The sequence below is a fragment of the Rissa tridactyla genome, chromosome 3 (genome assembly GCF_028500815.1).
Source record: "Rissa tridactyla isolate bRisTri1 chromosome 3, bRisTri1.patW.cur.20221130, whole genome shotgun sequence".
Classification (NCBI taxonomy): Eukaryota; Metazoa; Chordata; class Aves; order Charadriiformes; family Laridae; genus Rissa; species Rissa tridactyla.
This window is the reverse complement of record NC_071468.1, coordinates 64,199,524-64,227,036: the sequence shown is the minus strand read 5'-3', so window position 1 is coordinate 64,227,036 and position 27,513 is coordinate 64,199,524. Positions and strand designations below refer to the sequence as shown.

General features: G+C 39.8%; 1 long non-coding RNA gene across 1 annotated transcript in view; it reads left to right on the top strand.

Moving 5' to 3' along the window:
• Positions 1 to 16,121: 16,121 nt before the first annotated feature.
• Positions 16,122 to 27,513, top strand: part of LOC128907870 (uncharacterized) — a 33,308-nt gene continuing 21,916 nt past the window's right edge. The window contains exon 1 of the long non-coding RNA XR_008465772.1: positions 16,122 to 16,227. This is a non-coding gene — a long non-coding RNA (uncharacterized LOC128907870). The remainder of the gene's footprint in view (positions 16,228 to 27,513) is intronic.

Sequence of the window (27,513 nt, the reverse complement as noted above, 5' to 3'; positions counted from 1 at the left end):
AAAAAAGTCTTCAGCTATGTCCTAAACCTGACTTTTAGGGGAAATTTCATGTAGTGTTTGGGATTCATTGTTCTCAAGGAACTGTGTACTGATTTTGGTGAGCAAAGTTAGATTAACTCTTAGCATTTCCATAAAACATTCTCATTTCAAATACTGCCAGTAAAGCAAAATTACTTCATACCACCATAGGTTAGCTGGAGTACATTTCTGTTAACTGAACTATATTATTGCCCATTTAAAGTAAACAGAAGCAGCAAAGGAAGCATGCTGTTAATACTTGCCATATTTTATTATTATGAAAAGTTACTAAGTTGCTTTTCTGCAAAATTTCATTCTCAGATTTGACAAGCAGTTGTTAAATTTTAGCTGTGAAGAACTAGATTTTATAGCTTGAAGCTATACAGCTTACTCAGAGTTGCTAATGGGAAAAATGGCTGGTGCAGAAGTAAAGTTGAAGGTTGTCTTTTGTGCCGACTGATACTTGTGAGCAGAGCTTCAGAACCACAAGATTATTCATGCCTTTCTCTGCACAGTGATTATACAATTGTAACTTAGGGACTGAAAAAGAAATAGGTGCACTGATGTTTGAATAGTAATTTTCAATTATTAGTACTACTTGTTTCTGATGATTTTGGCGTGGAAACTGACACATGAAGTATTTTGCCTCATATTTTGTCTCCAGCAGGTAAGCTGTTCGGCTGCAATCTCGGGATCCCAAATAGATCAAATTACTTTAAAACCAGTTACTAAGGTAGCTTTTTTTTTTAAAATAAATTACTTACATTTTCTAAGTAGTTATATGCAGAAGCAGTTTCACTAGCTGAATGAAAAAGCTGGTCATTACTATTTTTTAATGTGCGTTTAATAATGGGATTGGTAGGAGTAACAGAGGACCTCTTATAGTACTAATTCTAACTTACTAAGAAACTTCACAGGTCACAAACTAGGAAAACTTGGTGGATTGCACTGAAATCTCACAGTGCTACGTTACTCAGTTTATGTCTCTATGAACACACTGACCTTTATCAGCACAAATGTATTATTGCACACGCAACTTGCTTCTTGACAAAGTCATCCTAAAAGGCTGATGGAATGCGATGCGTTACAAGGCCGCCCTTTTCTAGTTTTACAGCAAATTCTTTCTGGTTGACTTAATAAGCAACTATAAAAGTAAATACACAAAATATAAGGAGACTATGCAGTTAAAAACACCATCTGCCAACTCCAGGAAAGGAAGAAGAGAGGGAATTATCCAGTAACAGCCCAGATAATCTGGCACAGCCAGAGCTTAAATGGGGCTGCTGAGCTGATGGGCAGAGTATGGATGGAGTCCCCAGGTGAGGCTGATCAAGGCCATTAAGTCCTATAAGGTCACTCAGCCTCCTAACAAAGGTATTGTCTCATTCTCCTGAGCCAAAGCTGTGTGTTAGCCAGCTTGATCACGGTGCACTGCAGAAGAAAAAGGATAAAACTGTTGTGATGCCCAAAACAGTTGATGCTGTTGCTAAGTACAGGCATTTCCAACAGTTATGGGCAGTGTTGCCCCAAGAATTTCCCTAAACTCAACAAGCAGCTCAGCTGCTATAGAAAACTAAGGTTTTTTTAATCATTCACTTGGGTTTTGAGAAACCACTTGTTAAGCCACGGGATAAAGGTTTTGGCTTTACATGATAGTGAGTTTGGAGGTGTAAGATATCAGTGGCCTTCTCAGAGCTTCTTCCTTCCTTCCCTGATGCAACGAACCCGCAGGCAGGAGCGATTCCAAGCACTGCATCCTGATGCGCTTATGAGCTCAGTACATGCACACAGTGTCCAGGCCTCTCAGGCTCACTCCCCGCGACTACAGAAATATTCATTTGTTGTTAAAAACAACAGCTTAAGTTTACTTTAGCCCTCTGTGTTCTAAAATATGTGTTCTTGTCCATACTTACGTCAAATACTGGCGTTTTCCTTTGAAATGGCTTTTATGCTAACTGGTGCAAGTTGGCAAACCTAATTTCAGTTCTGTGAAAATTTTCACGATTTGGAAATATTTTTCATCCCACATTGGTACAAAATGTCAAGTATGTACCCATTTGTGAAGAACTAAAACCCCAGTAAAATCCCCAAATACTTTGCTTTTGGACACAATATGAATATTTAAAGTCAAGTTTTTAATCCTTTAGTGGCAAGAAGTAGATAGCGGATACTCACTGCTTCCATTTTCTGGGAGAACCCCCCTGTCTAAGAAAGTACTTTTTATACAAATCCTTCAATTAATTATGAAACTTGAGGGGATGTTGTGGCAATAATTTTATCTGTCATGGATAATTCATAACTCCAGACCTGCCTCCTGGTGGTAAGCGAAGAATATGAATTAAGTCTCATCACACAGATCTTCAGTCCATGTAGACTGGATAAGGGAAGTCCGAGGGCTCAGTGAATCATTGCTCCTCATTATTGTGGAGCTTTCCTAATTGTTTATTAATTCTGCTGTATACAATGAACCACATTGTCTCTGATATATATGTACAAATTCTGTCAACAGCAATGAGAACTGTACATGCCCCTGTCAAAGACTGTTCCTCCTTCAAAGTCTTTTCATAACCTTTCGCATGGCATAGTTTAGTTAATCGTAGTCCTTACTTGCTTTATTATTAAATTTCAGTTTATTATTCTACTTTATTTTAAAGCACAGTCTTCTTGTATTTAAAGTTTTTTTTCCTCATTGTCATCTGTGAGAGTCTATTTGACATTCTGGATTAGAAATATTTTTCTTACTAATATTTTCTCCATCTCATAGTAGTTTGTTACAACTTAGGAGTGTTGGCATTTATTTTATTTTATTAGCCTATGTAGAGCTGCAAAATGTTGAGTTTTATTTTGTTTTGACCCTCCTGCCCAGAGAATTACGTGGAAACTGTAAAAAGATACAAGAAAAATATTTAGTCACATTTTTACCCTGTCACTTCTGACGATATCTATCTTAGTCTAAACAGGATATCAGTCTTTTAACCTAAAGCCTACCCTTCAGTGTGCATGCAACCTTTTCATTTCAGTGGGAGCAGTACGTGCTTACTGAAGGACATGGCATGACCTTATATGTGTAACTTAGCTGCTTTTATAACTTAGTTTCTTTTTTGGGTGGCTGGTTTTTTTTTAAGTCCCTAAGAAAGGAAAAATGACATTTTAAAGGACTTTCTGTCCACTCTTCATTTAAGTAAGATAAAGCATTTGTCAGCGAATGAAGCATGCAAAGTTATGTACTGGAGTGAAATAATTATAAAAGGTGGGCAATATCTAGACCCTTATACTCTCCACCCAAGGGGTCCGAGGAATTTAAGAATGAAGTGCCTGAGATGCTAACAAAAGCATGTAGTCTTTTTAAAGCCAACTGCTGTTGGAAAGCAGAAAATATGAATCTATCTTAAAAATGAAGTGATAACTTCTCCAGGAATCACACTGGCTTTCAGATGTTACAAGGGCAGCGCTGGTGTCAGGAGGGAGTGGCAGCAGCTGCAGTCGTGAGCGAAGTGAGCCCCGCTCAGAGGATGTTCGGGTGGTCTCATGATCTCGTGAGAAGAGGCTCTTGTGGGGGAAGGACCTTGGTGAGGTGCAGAAGATGCCTGTGGTGGGTTTCCAGTTGCTGTGGAGGTGACATGAGTGAGTGGTGATTGCCTCCATGAGTGACCAGTGCTCTGTGGCAGGTTTGTCATCTTGCAAGGGACACAGCTGGGGAGGGTGAGGGAGCGTCTCATCCTGGAGTGGCCGTTACCAGTGCCAGGCTTCTATCTGCTGTGAGGGCAGTGCAGGCAGTGGGACTGCGTTCTCAAGCACATTGAACTGGTGTCAGAAGGTGTTAGATGGGATTCTAGCCTCAAGCGAAGGGACCCCATGGTGGAACCAGCCTAATCTTGGAGCAGCAGTGTCCCTCAAGGAATGCAGAATGCAGTGACTAGGAGCTGCAAAGAGGGACTTGTCACTCAGTCTGGCAATTCATGGAACTGGGCATGTGCTGAGGAGCTGGGGTACTTCTTGGGCTTCTGTTCTCTGACAGTGCTCACCTGTACTGAGCAGCTCTGGGCTTTCCTGGGAGATTCTTTTCTGACATCCTCAGATCCAGCCTCTATTGCTGGGAAAGGCTGATCCTGATTAGGGAGGGCCAAGTACCCATTCAGCTAGGGTTAGCAGTCCCAGAGCATAGGTCCCAGGGCACAGCTCTCAGAAGCAGCAGTTTGCTCAGAAAGGCACATGGAAAGGTGCCAGAAATCTGCTGAAGGCCATGTGGGACTCATCAACAGTAGAGCTGCACCACAGGGCACAGTTTCCAGCATCAAATGGAGCAACTTCCCCTGGCATAGCAGAGGCTCTACTAAGCCTCTACTAAGTCACATCTCCAGTGGGAGGATAAAGCTCTCCAGATCTCAGGCTGCAGGAAGTACCCGGTGCCTCTCAAAGGCTGGAGCAGGAGGAAACAGTGTCCTCACCTGCAGAAGGTGCACACTAGATGAGGAGATATTTTGCCAAGACAAGGAGCTGTGGGGAGTAAGAGAGCAAACTGCGCAGCATCAGGGAACATAAAAAAGATGTTGACGGCATCTTCATAGAGATCCTGCAGAGACAAAAGCATGAACCTGTAACTGCACAGAGGGAGGGCAGCCAGAGACCATGGTCATTTTGGGGCAAATGGAGAGTCCCAGGCTGGGAAGGGCAGGAAGCTTGTGACTCCTGGCAAGAGGAGGGTGGCAGATCTGCAGTTGCAGAACTGTTTCAGTGTGCTGGTAGCAGGCAAAGGAGAGAAAGCCATCCATGAGGAAGCAACAGAGACACCTGATGAGCCATGCATGAGCACCAAGAGGAAGTCATGTGAGACAGTAGTGGGGGACTCACCTCTGGAGTTACAGAAGGCCCAATTTGCTGATCTGACTTTCTGTCTAGGGAAATCTGTTGCTTGCTGGCATCTTGGATCCAGCATGTTACAAAGAAACTGCCAAGGGTTGTCTGGCCCTTGTACTATTTCTCGTGCTGCTTAATTACATTGGCAGCATTAACATGTCTGGGGCAGGAACCTTGAGCATGTCAGGAGTGACTGGAAGGCTTTAGGAATGAGTGTCAAAGGCATAGAGGCCCAGGTGGTGGTCTTTTAAGTCCTGCCAGTGCAGAGGAAAGGCTTGGGGAGGAGCAGACAGATTCCATTGGTTAAATAGCTGATGTCATTGAAAGGAATTTGGCTTTTATGAGAATAAGACCCACTTTGGACAGTAGGAACTGCTACAGACAGAGATGGTGAAAGGACTCTGCAAAAAAGGGCATGGGAGTCTTTTCAGACAGCAAGCTGAACATGAGCCAGCAGCATGCCCTGGCAGTAAAGAAAACCAACAGCTTCCTGAGCTGTATTAGCAGGATCAAGAGAAGGAATTATCCCCCTTTGCTCAGTACTCATGAGATCCCTACTTGTGAGATGACACCTGGAAAGCTGTGTCCAGTTTCAGGCCCCTCCATTGATAAACTGGAGCGAGTTCAGCAGAGGACAACCAAGATTGTCAGGAGGCTAGGGGAACTTGCCTTGCAAAGGGAAGCTGAAGGAACTGGGCTTGTTCAGTCTACAAGAGAAAAAGCTTTGCGAGACCTAACAACAGCCTTGGCCTAGCCATCACAACGTTATCAAGAAAATGGACCAGGCTCTATCACAGTGCTGTGTGGTGGAGGACAAAAGACAGCAGGTGTAAGCTGAAGCAAGAGAGGTTAAGACTGGATGTAAGGAAAAACTTTTACCATGAGGACAATCAAACACTGGAACAATTTTCCCAGTGGGGCTGTGCGTTCTCCATAGCCTGAATAGGAAAAGCTCAGAGAAACCTTGTCTCATCTCACAGCTGATCCTGCTTTGAGCAGGAGGTTGGAGTAGAAATCTCCTGGGGTCCATTCCAGCCTGAATTATCCTGTCCTAATATGAATATCCTATGATCCAATGAATTCAAAAAATAATGAGCTAGTAAACTCACTGATGAACACCAGAGTATTTACATGTTGTGCCTTAACTTTCCCTGAACATCTTGTTGCAGAGTTAACAGAACAAGACATGAAGGTACTAGTTGTTCACATTCAGCCTGGAGCCTTGGCTTTAACATCAGGGAGGAGGAATTTGCTCCGAGTTGATGGATTGTGCACAGCAACAGTTGAAAAGTGCATGCCTGCTCCAATTTACCAAGTCTGCCAGGCTTCCAGTGGGGATGTGAAGGGGATGGGTGAAAGGGTTAGCATCTTAAATGGCCTGTTCTAGCTGCACCAGTATTTCTCTGTTAGACTCCTTCCCTCTGCGTGAGGGACACTAGCTTAAATGAAGATTAAATCAAGAAATATAGATTGCTTGAAAAATAGTGATGGGGGGAGAGCCGCCCTACTCTGCATCATCCAGGAGTTTCAAAAAGTTACCAGAAAGACAACTGTGGTAACTTACATGAATGTATTCATTAAATTAAGAATTTGGGTTGTGTATGTGTTTACACAGAAATAATGGGCTTAATAGTATTAACATGCCAAATGATGCATTCAAATAAATATACACAATGGCACTTGAACAGTTTCCAAAACTTTAATCTGTTGCTTTGAAAGTACTTTGCTAAGAATCACAAGTGTTATGCTTTATTTAATTTGTAGGGAAATCGTGGCACACTGAAGTAGTTTATCGAAGGTCACTTGGCAGACTGAGGAAAAGAATTCTGCTCTTCTGAGCCTCAAACCTGTGTTCTGTTAAACTGCAGGGAGAAAGCAAACTGAATTTTTGACCTGAAGTGGTCACCAAGCCAAAAGCTGGATATTGTAATATATTAAGCTCTGTTTTCATTCTGTGATACCGGCACCAGTTAAACACGTAAGTTGAGCAATAACTGCATTACAGCTTTTGACTCTGTCTTAAAATGAGTTATCCATTCATACGATGAGTGTCATACTGACCTGTTTACATATTTCTCACAAAACTGTATTCTCTCTGATTTGCAACAGCTTAAAAACATGAAATTTTGGACAAATATCCCTAAAGAAAGGCAGGTCTTTGGCAGACTGTTTAGCAAAACCATATTTTCCTTCATATTCTTCCTCTCTCATCTACATTCACGCTGTCCTGTACATATGGCCAAACATTTGCCATGGGAGAACTTTTTCTTTGATGAGGCATGCCCACAAGCTCTTCCCCACTTTCCACTCTTTGGAATGAAGAACCAAATACTCCATATTTTTTATTCTCCTCAACCTTTTAAATCTGACCATTTAAATCTATACCATTCATTGTTTTGGGTGAATTTTGTTAGTTCCTTTTGAAGGTATCTGATTATTCTTCTAGTGTTTAGCCTCAGGAGTCTCTTCTGAGCAGTACCTAATATTCCTTCTTATGGACAAGCCATGTGCCTGCAGCCACTGAAATGGGCTTTCAGGTATCATCAGAGCAGCTTTCACTGGTGCCAAGCAGTGACTTTCTTGGGCCAAGAATGACATTCTCGTACATTGTTGTAACTATTTCTGTCATGGTGGAGCAAAACTCCACAGAGACTGTACTTCCTGAGCCTAATTACTCTTGTTTGAGCATGATTTGCATTACAGGAATATCACCAAAGAAGTCAGAATTGGCAATGCACACTTTGGCCTCAGTTAAATATTCTTGATTCTTCTTGTTGGCATTGGTGTAGTTATGCATATTGAAAGACTTGGCCCTTTTTGCCACATCTGGCATAAAGTGCTTTATCATCTGGCATGGTTTATCCGGATGCAGCTGCACAAATTTCACCAGGATGTTATTTTGCTGTTGGCAAAGGCTGCCCTCCTCAACACTTCAAACTTAATTGAACACTGTAGTACATGTCCTGTTATTTGAAGTGGTGTTTGGGAGTGTCTCTTGGCTTCACGCTTTGGACAGGCCCAATGTGATACCATGAAGCTTCAGTATGAGGGGAGAGGCCTTGCTGTGAGGGCAGTCACTTAATCTTTCTTTCATCTATTGATGAAGAAAGCTTCCCAAGGCCTCAGTAAGAAATGCTGTCCTTGGTGTAGATCTCTATTAATATATTTTTCAGGACAAAGACACAGTCCAGACCCATTCTGAGTTTCCTGCTGAGGTTGTCTTCCATTTTGCTTGAGTCAGAAGATTAATCCCAGATTAATATGTAATTATTTTCTAAGATACAGCCTCTCATGACTTTGTTGATGGGCAAGCTTTCAACTTTTTATGTTGATAGGCCAAGATGTTTAAAAAGTATCTCCCCTCTTCACAGTGGTGTCAGGAAGATGCTATAGATACACCAATATAAAAAAGTTAATTTTATTTTAGTACGCCTGTAACCATCAAGGTCTTTTCTGTTAGACTGAAAGTGACCATCACTGACTGCTCTGCAAATTATCTCCATCCCTGAGGTTTGTCTTCAGAAGACATTCTATTCAGTTTCAAAGTCCAGGATCATTCTTGAGGTCAAGGATAATTTTTTTAGGCGTCTTTCATAGAGTCACACAGTGAGAAAATACTTATAAACAAGTACTCATGGGAGAAAGATGGCCATCCACAGCTCTTCTTAAGATACTTTGTCTATATGTACATTCACAACCACCCTTCCACCCTTCTCCCTGGGATTATTTGGAAGTTTTGTAGTTCTGGCACAGTGGGCGTGGGATGTATCTCTTCCTTTTAGACCAGCTGGTGCAGGATGCTGGGAAGGTCAGGTTGTCTGCACACCTTATTAATAGTGTTGAGGGGAAAAAATGACCTTGGGAACAAATGTGTCTATTGGTATATAAATCTGTAACTAAGCATGGCATTTTTAAAAAGAATAGTTGCAATTCGATACCATGTCTATCACATTATCTAACTGTATGAACTCTGCCTCACCCATGGTATCATTCTTACCATGTCAGTTACAGAAAATTAAGTAGGAGTGTGAAAAACTAAGTGAAAAGACTCAAACAACATTATGTACACTTTTCAATTCAGTTGTTTACTTCAAAAGTGGTTACTCGTCTATTTTAAAACAAAATAAATCATATACACCTTCTTCCTACAACAAAATAATTATCTCCCAATACTGAAATGGTTGAAGAAATAAAATGTAAGCATTACGGCCAAAATTGCATGCTTTTATGATCTCAGCTAGAGACGATTTTTGGACTAAAGGACTGACTTAACTTCTCATTTTCCAACTTTACTACATCAAAGTGAGTGACTAACAGTCAGAGATGACAATAAGCAGTTAGTCAAACCTAAATAGAAGTAGTTTAAGTTGTCAGCAAAGCACCAGAGAGTCATCTTCCTGTGTTTCTTATCCAATTAGTACATACTTAAATAAATTGGAAAAAATGATTGTAAAGCTATGAAGAGAGTGAAGACTTGTGCTTTTGACATAGTTTTCAGTTGTCATTTCAGGGCATGTTGATTTTCTATTTAATTGTGGGTTCAGTTAGAAGCTTTGGTTTCAAATTTCCCCCTTGGTCACTTAGGTCAGTTCCTATGAAGGCAGGCAGAAGGGAGTTCACACAGTAAATATTTTTGCAAACTCTCCTTTCCAAGTTTCTCTGACTGTCATAATGGCATACTTCAGGGCCCTTCTGCTATTTTTAAGGAGGCCTGAAAGGATGGAATTTGGGAACCAGAGAAACTCTGGGATGACTGAATGAGGAGCAAAAGAGACCTGAGAACATGGGGAAGGCAAAACTCCTGACTCACTGTAGTGTTGGAGAGCAGAGGAGCCCCCAAGGGAAGTAGCTCCCAAGTGGATGAGGCGATGGTGCTCTTTGGTGCACAGATCCAGTGAGGTTACCACTGCAGACCACTGCTCGTCCCTTCTGTGTTCTTCCCATCCGCCTTGTGCTGGAGTTGGGCACATGGGGAGTACAGTCTTCACACTATGGGCAAACTGCTCCTCATTGTTCCTTTGTTCCAGGTCCTTCCCTCCTACGCTGGAGCCAGCAGACCTTAAAGCCCAAGGTCTCTGCCACAGCCCTGAAACCACAGAGCTACTCCAGCTCAGTTTTCTGGCTCACTCGTACTCACCAGATCCTCAGTGTGCCTCTTCCAGCTGGTGTGGCGGACTCCACCAGCTGTATTAACACTTCACAATGTTTTTGGAAGCTCCCAGTTCCAGAGCTGAGGAGTCTTGATATAGACAGAGATGTGGAAATGTTTACAAAATATCTTGAATGAAATCAAAACTCCTTTGCTTCTCTCACCTATGCTTTAACAGGGATTACTAATTAAAAAAAAAAAAAAAGGCAAAACCAAAACGATGAAAATTGTCTCTAATATTTGCTATTTGATTATACTTGTGAAAGAGTGAGTCATAGCAACCCTGCACGGAATCTGCTGTTTACTTCAAAATGCAGGTCAAACACAGCAAACCAAGCTGCCAAATGATACATTTCTCTTTGACACCACGTGTTCCAGCTCCTCTTGAGGCTCTCGGCATCCATCGAGAGTGATGGTTGTACCTTAATACCCTCCAATCAGGACACTATATGTTGCTTTATGTTAACATTAACATAGGAGACGGGGGAAAAGAGGGAAGATCCTTAAGACGAGAATGCCCATGGTGTGTTTGGATAGATACGGAGGTCACATTTTTTACTTCACAGCGGCAATACTGTGCGCCCTCCCCCATGAAATTATACTCACTACTGTAGGAGTTAATCCCGCATTGTCGAATCTTTTGGGAAGTGACCATTCCTTCCATTTTCTGTGCAGGCAACAGCACCATTTCTGATTCTCCTTGTGGGGATCAAGACAAGAAAGAGAAGATGCAGATAAGCTGTTAGTGCGTTCTGCTGGAATGAACCATATACTTCCGAAAACAAGCTCTAGACTATACAGACCGGGACATGATTTTTTCTGGATCATTCCTGGACCCATTGCTTAAAAATTGGATTCTTGTTCTTTGTAAGGCTTTTTGCTTTGATGGGCCTTCCTGGACTTATTGTTTAATCTCTAGAACTTCAGCTCCTCCATCTAAAATATGGTATATTATCAGAGCAACCTGGGGGATAATCATTCTACTTTGCTCAAGAATTTGAGATTTCACAATCTGACTTCATTTCAAATTGGGCAACAGCCAGATATTTTGAAATTCTCAGAAAGAAAAGGAGAAATAAAACAGATTGATCAAAACATTTCAATGTAATGTTTATATTAAAAGATATTTTAATATCTTAACAAACATTTGATAAAATTTGGCATTTTTAAACAGAAAATCCATGTTTTATTTCAGGAACATCTTCATGGAATATTTTGAGGCTCTTGGAACTACTTTCATTGTTTCTTAAAGGAAGTTTGCATAAAGCAAACATGGTTTTGAAAAAAATTTATTTTCTCTTGTGAAATCTCTTTGTTAAAATTATAGACATGTATTATCTTTGTTTATTGAGTAGATCTTCTATGAACTATCACAAAACTAGAAAGAATTGTAAGGTTTGGTTGTGGAAGCTTGGATGGAAAACGTGAAGCAGAACATCAACTGAAGCAAAAGGTTATTAGTTTTACTGAAGTTTGCACTCAGAATTGTGGTAGTCCCAGCTCAGTGTTTTCAGCCATAAACATCTGGTATAACAAGAAGGCATCATGCACTACCTCTTACTCATTTCTGAAGTGCTCAGTTAGACAGGCATTTTCATTAGGCAGTTCTTTATGTGTGAACATGTGTTGTCTGATCATAGGCACAGGGTTTAAAATGTAATGTTGACTCCTGTATAAGCACCCTATAAACCCTGAATATATTTTAAAATACGTGTGTTTTAAGCAAAGCGTCTGGGTTATGTTGTGCTCAGTATTCCAAATGATCAGATTAGATGTTCAAGCTTAAATATTCAGGATTTGTTTTTTTAATTTCCAAGGAGCTAATTAAAGTCATAGCTAAAATAATGTTTTACATCTCAAAGCAAAAAATTTCCCTGCACAACAAAGTGAATATGCAGTGGTTCAAGCTGCTTGCACTAAAAAACTTAGAGGAAGTGAAGAGATGTAAGATATCTTGGTTCCTAAAAATACAAACCCTTTAAAAAAGATATCTACAACTTTTTGGTACCCTTAAAAATATTTGGCATGCACTTTTTTTGAAGCCGCATGGAAATTTTCCTTGTTATCTGAATTTAAAACTGGTTTGCATCAAACTGATAGTCTGCCTCTCTTAGCTGCCTCCAGTAATTTTTTAGTAGGCTTGTGTGTGGTGTGTGTGCTTAAGAAAACAACATTAGGTTGTGCTATCTGATCTTAACATGCTGTACTGTTGTGGTGAATTTCTTAATGCACCAGGGTGTCCATCAGGCCCCAGATACAACCACAAAGCCAAGCCAGTGACGCAAATCAGCAGCTGATATAAACAAGTTGACAAAAACCAGAAACTAAGCTAGGAGTGAACCTCCGGAGATGCTTCTTTTTTTCTCTTCCCTTCTCTTCTTTTTTTCTTCTTCTTCTTTTTTTTTTTTTTTTTTTTTAATAAGGGAAACATTTCTCACGACTGAAATGCTTTTGCATTTGCCTCCAAGTACACAATTAACCTAAATTTGGCTCTGTAATGTGCAAGTTTATGAGAGAGAATGTGATGCAGCCTGCTTGTAATTAGTTTTATAGACAGTGTGTCCTGACTTAGCATGTTTGTTGTTTTTTAAAAGTACCCTGATGACCTCTTTTCTTATTTATATGCCACTTAATAATCCGTAAGAATACTTACAGAAGAGACCATAGTGCTTTACTGAAGTCTGGTAATTTTGTCTTCATCTCTTTACTGTTAGGTGATTAAATGCATATAATTACTTTCTTTACAGTTAGAAATCTCTCTCTGTTTCCTTCTTTCCAAACTGTACCCTTCTTTTAAGGGTATATGTAGCACTTTATTGTTACGATTTAGCTCACACTCCTTCTAAGCACAAGCGTCATCCCATCTGGATTTATATTGGGCATGCTTCGCTCGTTTATTTACTGCAGCTCCATATTGTTAGTAGTGCTAAGCATGAATGCTGCTTAGAGCAGCAGAACTGCTTTCTTCCACGTGGCACCCTGTCCTGTTTTCCTCCTCTTTCCAGGCAAGTAAGACCTTCGAGCCCCGGTCCAGGTTTGTCCCTGTAAGTGCATCTGCGGTGAGGCAGTTGCCTGGTGCGTTGCAAACTGCTTACTTGTCAGGTACAACCAGGCCAGCAGGAGCGCAGCGGAGACGTGGTGGCAACTATCCACCTCCTCTCTTTTCTCAGAATAGTTGCTGTTTATTCCACTGTGTATTTTTATGAAGTTGTTCACTTCCAAGTACCTTACTCTGTATAAATAAAACATTATTAAATGTGATTTTAACACTGTTTTCAACCAGCTTATGTCTTGTACTAAGTAAGTTCCCTCCTGGAAATGTGTGTTTTTTCTTCTACATATTTATGTCTGTCCTGGTTTGAGGTAAAACAGAACCAATTTTCTTTTCAGTAATTTCACTTTTCTGTTAATCCCCTTCTAACTCTCTGAAATTAATGGCGTATTTCATAGAGAGTCTGTCTGAAAGCACAGTATTCTGAACTTACTTTACTTTATTAATCTCCAGGTTTTGCTTTCTTTTGAAGAGTATGGCACGGGCAAAGCAGCAGATGCAACCTGCTCCTAAAGGCTGACAGTGTTTCAAGGTACGGCAGCATGAGATACATCGAGACTCCCCAGTCTGTTTCAGACTGACGCTCTGCTTTAAAGGACCTCAGTTTCATTGATTAACCTTCGTTTACAAACTAGAATAACGGTATTTACAAAACTTAACATGTGTTAAGTAGCTAACATTCATTAACACAAATTATTTCGAAGAATAAAAATGCTTGCTGTTGCATATGTAGCTGCAGTGGAAAATAGTATTTCTCTCCTGCTAGGGAAATGCATATATGACCATGCTAATAGGTCTCATCATGCTACAAATCTATTCCTATTAAAAAGATAATAAATAGGCTGTAAAAGCTCTGTTCCTCAGGGCTTTCATATCATGTATCCAGGCCTGCTGGAAAATACAAGAAAAGTTGTCAGTCGGGCCGCCTGGAAGTGAATGTCTTCTTTTTCATAGTCCAGATAATACTGTAACAGGAAATGAGTTCCATATGTGGCATACACATGTGTTACGAAGAGCAGGACATTTTTTGTATCTATTAATAGAGAGATGTCATCTACTGGATATTATAATTTACTGAAGAGTCCCCAAGGTTAGTTAGGAAATGCTAGCAGTTGTTGCAATTGTGACCTTTTGCAAAATTGCTTTTATTGCACTTTCCACAAAATTTAGCCTTCTGACAGAAAGTGGGTTGATATACAAAAGGTAAGGAAACTGCAGTTCGTATGTCTTTTTTCTGATTGTCTTTTATCCACCAAATAATTTACAGATAATATTGCCTGCATTTTGCTAGTCTTCTGTCGTTATCATCCCTTGATCTCAATGTAATGTAGAAGATGATAAGTAGGTATTTTTAGAGGCCAACATGTGGAGAGTTGAAAGGGTCTGTAGAGTGAGACTGACATTTTTTCTTTGCCATCCACTTTTACTATTTTATTATCAACTTAAAAAAAAAAAACAGTGCAAAAACCTAAAACCTAGGGCTGCTGTGCTTAGCTCTGTTCCATTTTAGGAAAAGGTTCCTGGGATTTAAATTCTGATTTAAAGATTATGTATTCAGGTTCCAAACTTACTTTTTCATGCCCAAGAACATATTCTTCCAACTGCTCAGTGCATTGCAGTATTAGTAATACACAGTATAGTGCCATATATGCACTGTGTAAGATAATAAATAACATTATCCACTCTTGTTGCTTATATCTCTGGATTTTACATTTTATCTGTTGCAAGAAGTGCTGTTGCAGTTCGTGGAACTACCGTTTGTGAATCACTGTGTAAGGGAACAGTTCCATGTGTGTGGCGTTAGCCAGGTGCTGTCAGGCTCCTGTGGCAGATGTAGACAGTGCAGGGTCGTTGGGCTTTGATCCCTCAGATGCAGATGGGAGGACATTGAAGCTCTGTCTGGGTATAAGCGTGATCAAACTAAAGTTGGTATCTGCAGAGATAAACCAAAACGAGTGGACAAATCATGTCCTTAAATAAAAGTCTGAGAGGAATTCTCATCTTCTTGGGCTCCAGTTGCTGTTCAACTTTGAAACCGTGTTATTTTTAACTGGTAATGACAGCAGCAGAGCAGTTCTTGTAGATAAGGTTCTCACCGAGCAGCTCAAGCAAAATCCACGTTAACGGGTGCTGGTAGCCCTGTAACTTGCATGCTCAGCCCCATTCTGCATGGTCCCTATCTCCACTCCTGACAGCTGAAAGGAGAGGTTGCGTTGCTAGTGGGCTACCAGAATGGTGACAGAGTGGGGTATGAAGCCTTGGGCAGTCGCTTTGCCTCCTCTGTGTTCAATTTTGCCTACAGTGATGAAAAAGCTTGAGTTGTCCTGACTTATAACAATGAGATAGCCACATTCTTCATGATGTCAGTCTTCTCCAACAGCTCTGCTGGGGATGGTGGTTTGAATGTGTAAATCCCCCAGAAAGGAAGACAAAGAAATGACAGTCTAATGCTGAGTTTTAAAAACCACACTGCTGGCAAACTCCAGTAGAGGGGTGGAGGGGAGCCTAAAAGGCCTTTTGACAGTTGCCCTCAAGACAGTATGTTTGGTCATTAAGGACAGCAGACCTCCAAATGGAATTCTGAATTCAGTGGGAGTACAGTCAGCTGTTAGATACCTCCCCATATTAACTGTCACGACCAACAGACCACCAGCAAACACCTGTGTAAGGAGAAGGCAGACGGCCTGCAGGGCATGTCAAGATTAAGGCCATAACTGCAGAAGGCTGTCACACCTTGTGTTGACTTATCCAGTGAAGATCTTGGGCAGGAAGCTTAGGAAAGGCAGAAAAACAAAGATAGTATTTTTATTATAATAGGGGCTCATCGCAGAGCCCACCAAGAAAGAGGAAAGCATGCCGCATGGAAGGCAGATCCTGCGATTTGGAGGAGAAGCCCTTGGCAGCATCCAGGATGGGTTTGGACTGGATTTCTAGTCTCCTGAGAGTCATATGACCTCAACTGAAAGAATGTCCAAAATTTGCTGAAAAGTCATCTACAACGAGGAGACGCATACAGATAATGCCTTAACCTCACATGTTCTTGAAGTATTAATTTTAACCCGAGTCACCCGATGGCGAAGGGAGGATGGGCCTACTGTCAGCCCTTGTCTAGAAGGCCTGGGAAGACTGGCCTGGGGGACGTATAGAAAAGGTATGTACAGGAAATATTCTATAGCAGGCAGGCTTCCCCAGCCGACCGGGGAAAATTGAAAGTATGCAGGCCTAGTGCGACTGTGTCTAAGTACAGTCTGAATAGTCTCCAGCTGAAAGGAGTTTACCAGGACTGTCTGACAGGATTTGTTACAGGCTGCGATACGCGCTGCTGCGGTCTTGCACCAGGGACATTATTAACATGACAGTTGATGCTGCTGAAATGGCAGTCTGTAACAGTGCTAGAAAAAGTTCTTTACCGATGTATTTTTGTCTAGTGCTTTTACAGAGTGACAGAAGAAAAAGTACATTGTAAAAATCTGAATGCATGCTTCTTGAGTGAAAACATCTAACATGAACAAGAGAGAAATGAAGGAAAAGGACCAGTGTGAGAGTAGAAGGAAGGGGAAAGGTGCTACATGGAAACAGAGGTGTGAACATTTGAGAAATCTACTCTGAAAATCATCATCCCGATCCTGTATTTTTCTAAATCTGGTCAAAAATATCTAAACTGTGGACCCTAAAACCTTGAGGTAGAAGTGTTTAGAGGCTTTCTTGTAATCTGTACTAATCCTGGGGAATACAAGTTGCTGTGGAACAACATTTCTGTTGTATTGACATGTCTCATTCTGACCAGAGCTAAAAAATTATCAGTAGAGTGAAATTAAAATTATATGAAATATGTAATTATTGATTGAAATTTAGCGTGCAAACTCATTAGATTTAAGACATTTTAGATAAAACTGGTCTGGTGAGATAGTGATATATTTGTATATCTTCTCTCATGATACAAACTCCAGGATATGCTAATGGCATTTTAAGGTAGTACATTTAAAATAGATCACAAATAATCACAGAATTGACATTTAGTAGAACGGACTTCCACAAGGCAGAATAGTCCAGAAATAATGAGGATTCAAGATGGTATAAAATGAGAATATAAAAAAAAACCTAGATGAGATTTAGAAAGTTAAGAAAAGATATAATTTTGCACTTTGCTATAGTCTTTAACCCTGAATCTGTAGGAGATCTACTGAGCGCTGCTGCAAATAGGATAGTAATCACAGTTCCTAGTCTGATCTAGTATGTTAGTTCCTATGTTCTGAGTTCATCCTCCAAAACCTGTTTATGGCTGAAAAAATTTGTACCAAATTGTTTGAACATTAGCCACAATGACAAAGCTCTTAAAAATTTTAAGGAGCTGCCTATAAAACTCTATTAATTCGGTGGTGCTGTCTATCCTTAGCGGTTCTTTCGCTTTCAGTGGTATGTGGACAGGATAGAAGCTTTTGCACGTACTCACAGCTTCGCTGCAGTTCTCCACAGCCTGTGCTAGCTCTTTTAGTCAGTGATTCAAGCTCAGCTTAGTCTTTCTCTTAAAGATACTTAGTTCTCTTAAGACCTAGCCTAGCTACTTTTCTGAGGGATTGCATGTTCACATTTTACAGTCTTAGAAAACAGTTTTACTAAGCTACCCATACCAACTACAGTCCCTAGTGTGGGTGCCATCAAGAAGCCAGGGGAAGATGCAGTTCTGTGGAAGAACAGTACAGGTATCTATAGGATTACATGGGAAACCTGCAGGATATATTCCTTCATTTTTTTTATGCCAGTCTATCACTGTATTTTAAAGTAAATTAAAATGTTTTGTAGAATGACAAATAAGAATAATCTGATTACCAGAGCCACCCTGAAGTCTTAAAAGAGCTCAGCTATGAAAATAGTGAACTAAGAAGCAATGTGTGTAACATGCCTTTTGTAGCAGTCACTGTATCTGAGGAGGTGAAGGAGGTAAATGTGATATCAAACTTTAGGTGTCCATGGGTACTCTGGCAACCTACAGACCAGAAGTCTGACTCCGTTGCCAGACAAATCTTTATAAATTATAATAATGAACAGAACTAATAGCCAAATATATAGATGAAAAGTTAACATGGCTTTTGTAGAGGGAAGCCGCTCTCACTCATGTATTGCAGTTCTTAGAGTCAACAGCATGTGGATCAGGGTGGTCTAGTGAATCAAGCGTATTTGGATTTCCAAAAACTTTTCACAAAGTGCTTCACAATGGTTTGTGAAGAGGTCAAATTTTTCCAGGAGAAAAGAAAAAACATCCTTTCAAGGATAAATTACTGGTTAAAAGGTGAGTAAGATTTCAGACTGGTGGGAGGTTTCCATTGGAGCGTCAGGAGGGTATGCGCTGGGAAATGTGTTCAGCTGTTCATAAAGAGACTGAAAAATATGGTGAAACAAGGATATGAAGAAATTTTCCAATAATCAAAATTCGTTCAGGATGGCCAAAACTACAGCTAGTTGCCAAAGGACTTTATAATCGTTAGTAAGGGGGTTTGAGTCTTAGTAACAATAATGTACAAGGAGGGGAAAAAACACCGTAATTACATCTGCAAAGCAATGGACTTTAAATGAGCTGTTACTTTTAAGGAAGGGCATCTTGGACTCCTTGTGCAGGCCTCTGAAAACATCAGCTTACGTATTACCAGCCAGAAACATGAAAAGAATGAGGAAAGGAACAGAGAGCAAAATAAACTGTCAGTACACCACTAAATAAATCCAAGATAGGCTTATATCTTGAACATTAAGTGCAGTTCTGGTTACCTCATCACAGAAAGTAAATATTAGGATATAAAGTACAAAAATGTTGCTTAGGAGTATGGAACAGAGGGAGTTAATAGATTCAGAGAGACCGCTTTGGTTTGGAAAGACCAGAGGTATGTTGAGAGGAAAACACATAATAAAATCATGGAGAAGGTGAGTAAGGAATGATTACGTACTTTGTAACAAATGAACTCTAAAAGCAAAACAAAGGAAGCACTTTTTCACACAATGCATAGTTAAGTTGTTGGATTCATCACCTCAAGATCTTGAGGCCAAAAATGTGATTGTTTTCAAAATGAAATTTAAAAATATACATAGGATAGGTTCATATTGCCAGTAAACATAATGGCCCAAAGATGCCTTCTGTCTCAGAACGTCCCTTACCACATTGCCAAAATCCTTCTGAGAGAAAGGATCACTTTCTTTGTCTGTTTTTCACTCTTCCTCTGAGCATCTGCTATTGGCTGTTGCCGGCATTACTTTTGGCACCAGTGTAGCCACTCTGGTGATATATTCTCTTGTTGTTAACCAAAATTGAATACCTTTTCAGCTTTAAAGTTTTTAGTCAAGGATTTAAAAACTGCAGTACAGAGTTGTTGGGATTTTGTGTACTTCATTAGAAAACTTGAAGGATTTTTGTTGTCAGAAAAGCCGATCTTACAGCCTGTAAAAATCTAGTCCCTTTAAGCTATCGCAAAGTAAAGACATGAACCTGTTTGAAAATGTTTACTTTTATTTGTTTGTTAAAGCACGTTTTATATGTGGAGATCTGTATATAGAGTTGGAAAGGTTTCCATTCAATGTTTATCAATAGTGAATGCTCGTTGTGGCCATGTCAGACAAACAGTATTGTTTCACTTCTTATTTATGTGTGTCTTCAAGTGATGAAACTACTGAATTCTGCTAGGATTTTTTGTGTCCCACTTATAGGCCAATTTCAAAAGGTTTTCAGGCTCAGATGGGTTTGTGTAATGATCCCCATCTGAGGTGGAGATCTTCGGAGAACAGGCACTCTCATGAGACTGCTGGTATTTCCTGTTTCTCATCAGACCCGAAATACAGTAGCAGAGGAAGAGCTTTTCTCTTAGCACTGTATGATATTTGTGCTTCTGCCTGAATCTAGGAAGTGCCACAGTGCATAAAACTGAAAGAAAACAAACAAGCAATTTTAGTGTAACCTTTTCAAACCCCAGAAGAGGTTCATATTTGGCTTGTGTTTGGACAGCACCAGTTCACCCCTCCCTGCTCTTGTGATACGTTTTTGTACAGAATTAAAGACTAATATGCCTTTTTTTTGAAGTTAACTAGGTGTTTTTTGTAAATCTGTCTGTTGTAAAGCTCTGACATAAGTATTTTACATTGTGAAGGCATAGGTATTATACAGTGACACTCAAGACACTAATCATAATGTGGAAATCCTTTGTAGGACTAAAAATACTTGCATTAAATTAAAATAGGGTCTTATTGATTTTCTTGAGAGCTATCTAGTGATTTCTTTTATAAAATGTGCAGTTGTGGATATAAAGTGATATATATGTAGATTTTAAATCCAAAAGGTCAAACATCGATTTCAGATGGTTCCAAAGGAGACAAATTAGAACCAGCACAGAAGATTTCTATTGATGTAGAGGATTATAATAACATAGAGTGACTAAGTGTGCTTTGTGTCCTTCCAGTATATACACATTTACATTTTAACAATTTTAAAAATTCACATTAAAATATTTGTAATTTTTTGGTATTTCTATTTGTACATTTTAACGGTGTGTTTGTGCGTATAGGTTTTATTCATGCTTATAATACAATAAAATGTAACTATATGTATGTAAAAAATAATGCTGAGGAGTAGGAAGTTTTTTCTTTTTATATTTCAAATGTATTCCAGCTGCATCAGGCTTTGGCTGTTATTTTCACCTTGCTGACCACGTGATTTTGCTGTGGTGAATATGTGCGTAAGTGAGGTTTTTCTTGTGGATTTCCTGCAGATACTGGGGAGTTGCAGATTATGCAAAGGTAGCAAGACAGTTTATTATTCCGGATGTTAAGAGATGTAGAAGGCTTCTGAAATATTTTGTTTAAAATATTCCTCTTTTGCTATATTAGAGGAAAACCTACTGTGAGTGCCCAAAACACAGTACCTAATTATCCTATCTGTGGTGTGTTGCTATGCTGTAAAGCTATTTCCTGTGAATAAATCAGTAACAGAAGCAAACTGTTACTGCTGCCACTAACTTGAGAATTTTTAGAAACTCCACTCAAGATCTTTTCCTAAAGAAAACCTAGGAGATATATACATGTCCTCAAATTTCTAAATTTTTGTTTCACTAGTTTTACAAGATTGGAATTTTTATTTTTTTTCTGCTTACAATTGGTACTGGGAGATTTTCAAATTTGTGTGAAAAAGATGCTTCCTAATCACAGTTCAGTCGTCAGACAGCAAAAGTTTGCCATACTGAGCAAAGCTACTCTTGGTTGCCTCAACAGTAAAACATCGCTGGTTTGAAGAAGGTAATTTAATGCAGAAAGTAAGTTTACGGGAAATGACTAGTGAATCTACAAAGACTGAAGGTATTTCACCATCTGGACGTGGTCTCACCCTTGCTTTGAGCTGCTTCTCTGGTGAATATAAGATCTGCTCTGGCCCAGGTTAGACTTACCTGTCACCAGATCCTTTTTCAGTCCATTTCTCCTGGTGAATTCAGAACACTGAATTAGCATCAGGGTTCCTTCTGCAGTGTTTCTGTGAATGGAGTTCATCAAAATGAGATTAAAAACTTGCAGTGCTTTGAGAATGCAATTGCCTAAAATCCACAGGCAGCTGCCTAAGACTAACAAAATGGTAGGAATGCTGGAAAAGGAACTACTGAGGGTAAACACCCATCTTGAATGTTTCCCCTTTCTGGACTCCAGAGATGATCTCCTCTGGGCTTTAAAAAGGATCTCTTTATTCCGCAGAGATGCAAAACTCAGAGCACAGCTCTAAGTTCTTGCTTTAAATAACACCTAGGCAGGGTTCATTCTTTTAAGATATGGCCAGAGGCACAGCTGGTGGTGCCCATCTTTTGTACTATAGGTCACTACTTAAAACCCTTATACAGGAAGTACGAGGTTTTGGTCAGTGATTTTCTCTGCTTAAAGGCAGACAACTTTCACCACCTGTAGTAAAATCCTAATCAGAGACTAGTGAACAGTAAAGTAGAACATTTTTAATTTAATTTACTGAAAGTGTGCAGGAAAAAAATCGATAATCACTGAGTCAGGAACAAAATCTATGAGGAGTCAGGAATCTTTTTTAGTTTCCTACTTACTGCATTTCTCTAGGAGCAAAAACTCATGGTGTCTAATGCCTGTTCTAAGCAGCACTCTGGTGTTTCACATGGAAGAATCATTTAGTAAAATACTAAAGCTTATTTCTTCATTTCTAGTGTTCCTTACCGTGAGTTTTATGAGAAGAAATCTCACAATGATCCCCTGAAATGCTACCCCAGTGTTCTTCCATCTGAACGTACGGATGGTGGTAGTTACGGTGGTCCCAAATACAAGGCAATATGATGAGTGTCCTAGCTTATACGATATAATGTAGAGAGCATGGGCGGGAGCTCCTCTCCAGGTCCCCTTTTTGAATAGAAAGCAGCTTTGCTACCACATTTGTAGGGACCCAAGTGCTCCAGGTGTGTTTTGTGAATGGTTTAAGAATACCTATCAGACTGGGCACCTCACATATTTTAGCAGAAATACATGTCTTCTGGATCCTGGAATCGATCAAGGCATTGAATTGCCAACTTCATTGAGACTTGGAAAATTCTCATCATCCTCAGAAGAATGCAGAGGACTCTAATGGAAAGCATGACGAGTGGAGTGTGTCTGGGTTTGAGAATCAGATTTAAGTACGCAATCACCATCTAAATCTTAGGGGCATGCTAGGGATCTAAGCAGTCTGTTGCATCTGGCCCACAAAGCCATTTTGACTTGCTGCTTTGCTTTTTTTCTTCAGTCTGTTCCACCTCTGTTCTTTCCATTTAGGATGGAATACTGCAAGGACTTAGGAAAATCCTTACATCTGTGCACACATGTTAAGTCACTGTTTGAAATCAAAGATGTCTGTATGTTCCTGCAGAGCTAGGTCTCTACATTGTATTGATTTTACTTCATCACTTCAAATTTATTAGTTGGAATACGAGTGCTGTAGGTTAAATTGCTATATCAACATATCACGAGTGCACTGCTGAACAGTAATTTCACTCTTAGTGATTTTAAGATGGTTTCATTTATTGCAATACCTCAGGAATGTAAGGCTTTCAGAGGGGGAATTCTCAACAGTTTTGAGCCATATGAAATTATAACCAGGTATCTAATCAAACTAACATTTAGACTTCTCTGTAAGTTTTCTCATGTGAATCCAGGTGCTCTAAAACAGATAATACATTGCTGATTACCTGACAATCCTTTCTAGACTTTTAGCTCTAACCTCAGTAACGCTGCATTTTGTGTCTTTAAACTGTATAATAGAACCTATTTTAGTGAAGTGTCTCAATTAGGATGTATAAAGAAGATGCAACAGGTAGGCCATATGCAAGGACAACCTGTATTAATCGCTACATCACACATAATTCCTTTTTACTAAACTCTTAGATTGCCATGAAAATTAAACTTGCACATATCTGCCTTTGCAGAATATTCTCTTTGCTTACCTTCAGTTAAGTGTGATTCTTATTGCCATAATTCCTCTCAAGACGTCGCTAGATGAAATTTTCAGCAGGATTAAAGATTTTGTTTCTGGCAACTATCCAGCAACACAAAGGACATTTAATATTTCTGAGTTACAAAAGTTTTTATTAAAGAAAACACCAATATTTTTTAAACAGCTCTAAGAGTTACACAGACGTGAACCTTGGAAGAGACTTTTAGTCAGTGCAGAGTATGGCAGGAGGTTAGGGAGTTCAGTTGTTTTTCTGTGTCAGCAGAACACTGCTTATTCAGGACGGAGTCCCAAAAAGGTGTCTGCTTTTTAAATGGAAGTATATCTCCCTGTGCTCCATGTTCCCGCCAATCCCATGGTCAATGTTTGTAAATAGGTGATTTCCTAAAGTGGGGGAGAGATGGGGATCCTCTGTGATGAAAAAATATGCCATAACCTGTGGGAAAATGAAAACTCCGTTTTGTTTTATTCTTTCTGATCCTATATTTTCTGTTCCTGGATAGAACTTTAAGTGCAGGTGAATGAAAAGGAATCAGCAAACTAAGCAATCTACCTTCATTTCTTGGCTTAACATTTGTAAAACACTGTCCATGTTCAATTCAAGATGAAAATTTTTAAAAGATTTCGCTTTAAAGTTTTCTCACCACTGATCAAGAATTCTAACCTAGAGAGACTATGTTTTTGAGCATTATATACACTGGGATATGTGTATAGATAGCTTATTTCTTCATTCCTAGTGCTCCTTACCGTGAGTTTTATGAGAAGAAATCTCACAATGATCCCGTGAAATGCTACCCCAGTGTTCTTCCATCTGAATGTAGGGATGGCACTGGTGAGAAAGATTGTCGAGGCTGCATCAGCTATCCTTAAAACCTACACAGTGTGCAAAGATTTGCTTTTTACGTCCTGTCAGCTCTTCACCCCTCCTCTGTGTACGCATCCAGAGAGAGAGAGAGAGAATGGCCTTCATGGGAAACAGTACCAAGGAGGTACTAATCTTAGGGTTTGGGCAGAGTGAAGTCAAATACGATTCCTGGAGTAAAATATTGTGGTGTTGAAGATAGAAGTAAGAAAAGATGAGATAAGGGAATGCTCCAAGTGTGGGTAGTGGTGTTTGTGCATTTATGTGTATATGTAGAAAGAAGATAAGAGAGAAAAAGACCAATGCAGAGAGACAAGCAAGAACATCAAGTCACCGGTGAAGCTAAAATATTTTTAGAATTCTTAGAGGAGTTTTCTCCCAGATCATCAGTTTGCAGCATAAGCAAAACCTTGGTGAGATCAGCAAGCTGTACCCACACCCAGCTCATCCACCTCTGGAGACTGGGATTGAATAGAAGGATTTCCTGGAATGAAATGTGGAGAAGCGTTGACCAAAACATTAATAAATGACTGCCATGTAGTTATGAAACATACATCAGTTGTCAAAGTCATCATCAGCCCTGTAACCCAATTAAAATGGTCAGTATACTTTTTCATTCTTTTTATGGTAAGTGAGGAGACAGTAATACAATAAAAGGAAGATGTGCCAGAATAAGGTCTAGAGTTCAAACAAAATACTTCAGTGTGCTCTGTTAGCCTCAGCTTCTTCTGCAATAGTGATGAAGATATTTCTAAAACAACAAATCCACCCACAACAAGATGAAAAAAAAGTAGTTAGAGAGGAGCAGGGGGGAGGTCCAGCATTGGACAGAGTCTAGGAGATCTGGTTTCTGTTCCCACCTCTCTCATTGGCTTTTGGTTGACAATAACGACTAAGAAGTAAAAAGATTTTCCCACTTCCCCAGCTTATGTTTTTGACACATCTACTTATGATATCTTGTCTACAGTTCACGCTCATATAAACTATATCGTCACTGCTATTGCGGTGGTCAGCAAGCGCGTGTGCTCACCCTGACCCTGTTCAGCTGCAGGTGTGCGTGTAACCCCAGAAGCCGCCTTGCTTCGGGTTGCCCAGCCGTTCTTTTTGCCCCCCCCAGCAGACCACCTTGTGGCCCTTCGAGGAGGGATCCTACAGCAACATGGCATCTCTGCAGCGCAGATGAAATCCAAAGAGGCAGCGGGGCACGGCACAACACGGCACATCTGCCCAATCCATGCCTCAGATTGTGTGCCAAGGCCCTCACAAAGGGGTGGTGTAACCCTGATTTCCCTACTTTGGGGATGTGCCCTGAAATAACCACAAGTTTGCTCAGCTGTTCATACTAAAAAATGTGCAAGGCAGCCTGTAAATGATCACAGACCCAGATCTTTACTTGCTTTGCAGTTTAGATGTAGGTATATGGACTAGCAAAGCCAGGGCAAGTAGGCAGTATGACTCTGTATCTACTAAATAATCATACGCTGCGTAATAACATTTCCTTTAGTACACACATTTTTATTCTTTTCTTTTAAAGGAGTAAGGCAAAGAACTCTGCTTTCTACATTGTAATATTGCTTTTTAGATATTTATTTGAAAACATTTTTAAACTTCTAAATTTCCAGGAAATGGTTACTTCATTACTACAAACTTACTAGCTGCTATTGCACATCTTGGCCTGTTTCCACAAAAATAGGAAAATAACTTTACCAGATGCTGGTGAGTCTTTTTTTACAGTGGGAGCAAGTCTACCTGAAATAATGAAACAACGTGAAGAATGATGCCATCAAAGACTATTTCCTTAAGAAAACACTGAGACGCTTCCTTAGGGTTCAAAACTTAAATACACATTTTTCCAGTTCACTACTAGGAAGGGAATCCTCTGTTCAAACAAGGTCTCTGTAATGTTTAAAGGTACAGTTACCAAATAGTTAAATACGAACTAAATTATTTTTGCTGTTGCTGACTACGAAATGGAAGCTTGCACCTTTCTTCTCTGCTTTCTTTCCTTTCCATCCCCAGTTTTTCAAAGCAAAATTAGCTTCTCATGATTTCTTTCTGGAAGAGGTAAAACGGCAACAACAGTGCCACTATTGGTACTGAAAGATTTTCAAAACACAGAATCATAGAAGAGTGGATTCAGAGGATTAAATCTTGAATTATCAATCAAGTGTATTCTATTTCAATCAATGGATGTAATAATTATCCAACATGACAGAATTTGACACACTTTGTGCAGCTACTGGTTTATTCTGCCTATGTAATTTCTGGTAATAAATTTGAATAAAAAGTAGTACATCAGGCATTGTAACTATTACCTCTACAAAGGAGATTTTTGTTTTTAATCTCCTGCTGTCATCATTTGAAAGTTCCCTTGATATCTTACGAAAACTCCGTCTTGATTGTAATGGTTATGTCAAAAACTTTTCACATTAGTCTGTAAGCTGATGTTTGAAAAACCAAGAACTGTAATGATCCACAGAATTTTGTGACAGTGAGTCTGAATGGAATCATATAAGTGAATGTCAGAATTGTATTTTGAAAGACTGAAGGATGACTAGCAGTGGTAGTAATAGCGAGCAAAACACTGTTGCTATCCTACCGTGGAGCAACTAGGAAAATAGAGGAGAAGACAGACAATCACGTTGAAATTACATTGCATATGATCGTGACTTCTCTAGGTTACCTGAACTGGTGTCTGAACATCTCCTCTAAAGTTGCTAGTCTCTAGGCAGAGTGACATTACCATCCCAAGTCTGTCTTAAGCGTATGTGTGAGTGGTATGTAAGTATGTCGAGCCGAGCTCCTTGAGATAATTGGAGCCAGCTTGGAAAAAAACACTGTCAGTGGAAAAGGAAGTTATTCTAAAGCACATCTTAAGTGCCACTGCTACTTAATACACACATAATTAGAAACACTATAAATATACAAGTTAGTCTTCTGGTTGCTTCAGCTGTAGCAGAAACCTTTACAGTGCATGATTCTGTAAGGCTCTCGCACAGCCATATGACGAAGGAGAGGTTTGGACGTGACCTATTCATCAGCATGCTGACATTTGTATCACGGGGTTAGAGTAATGTGAGATAGATGAGAACTTACGTAATGAACTTTTGAAA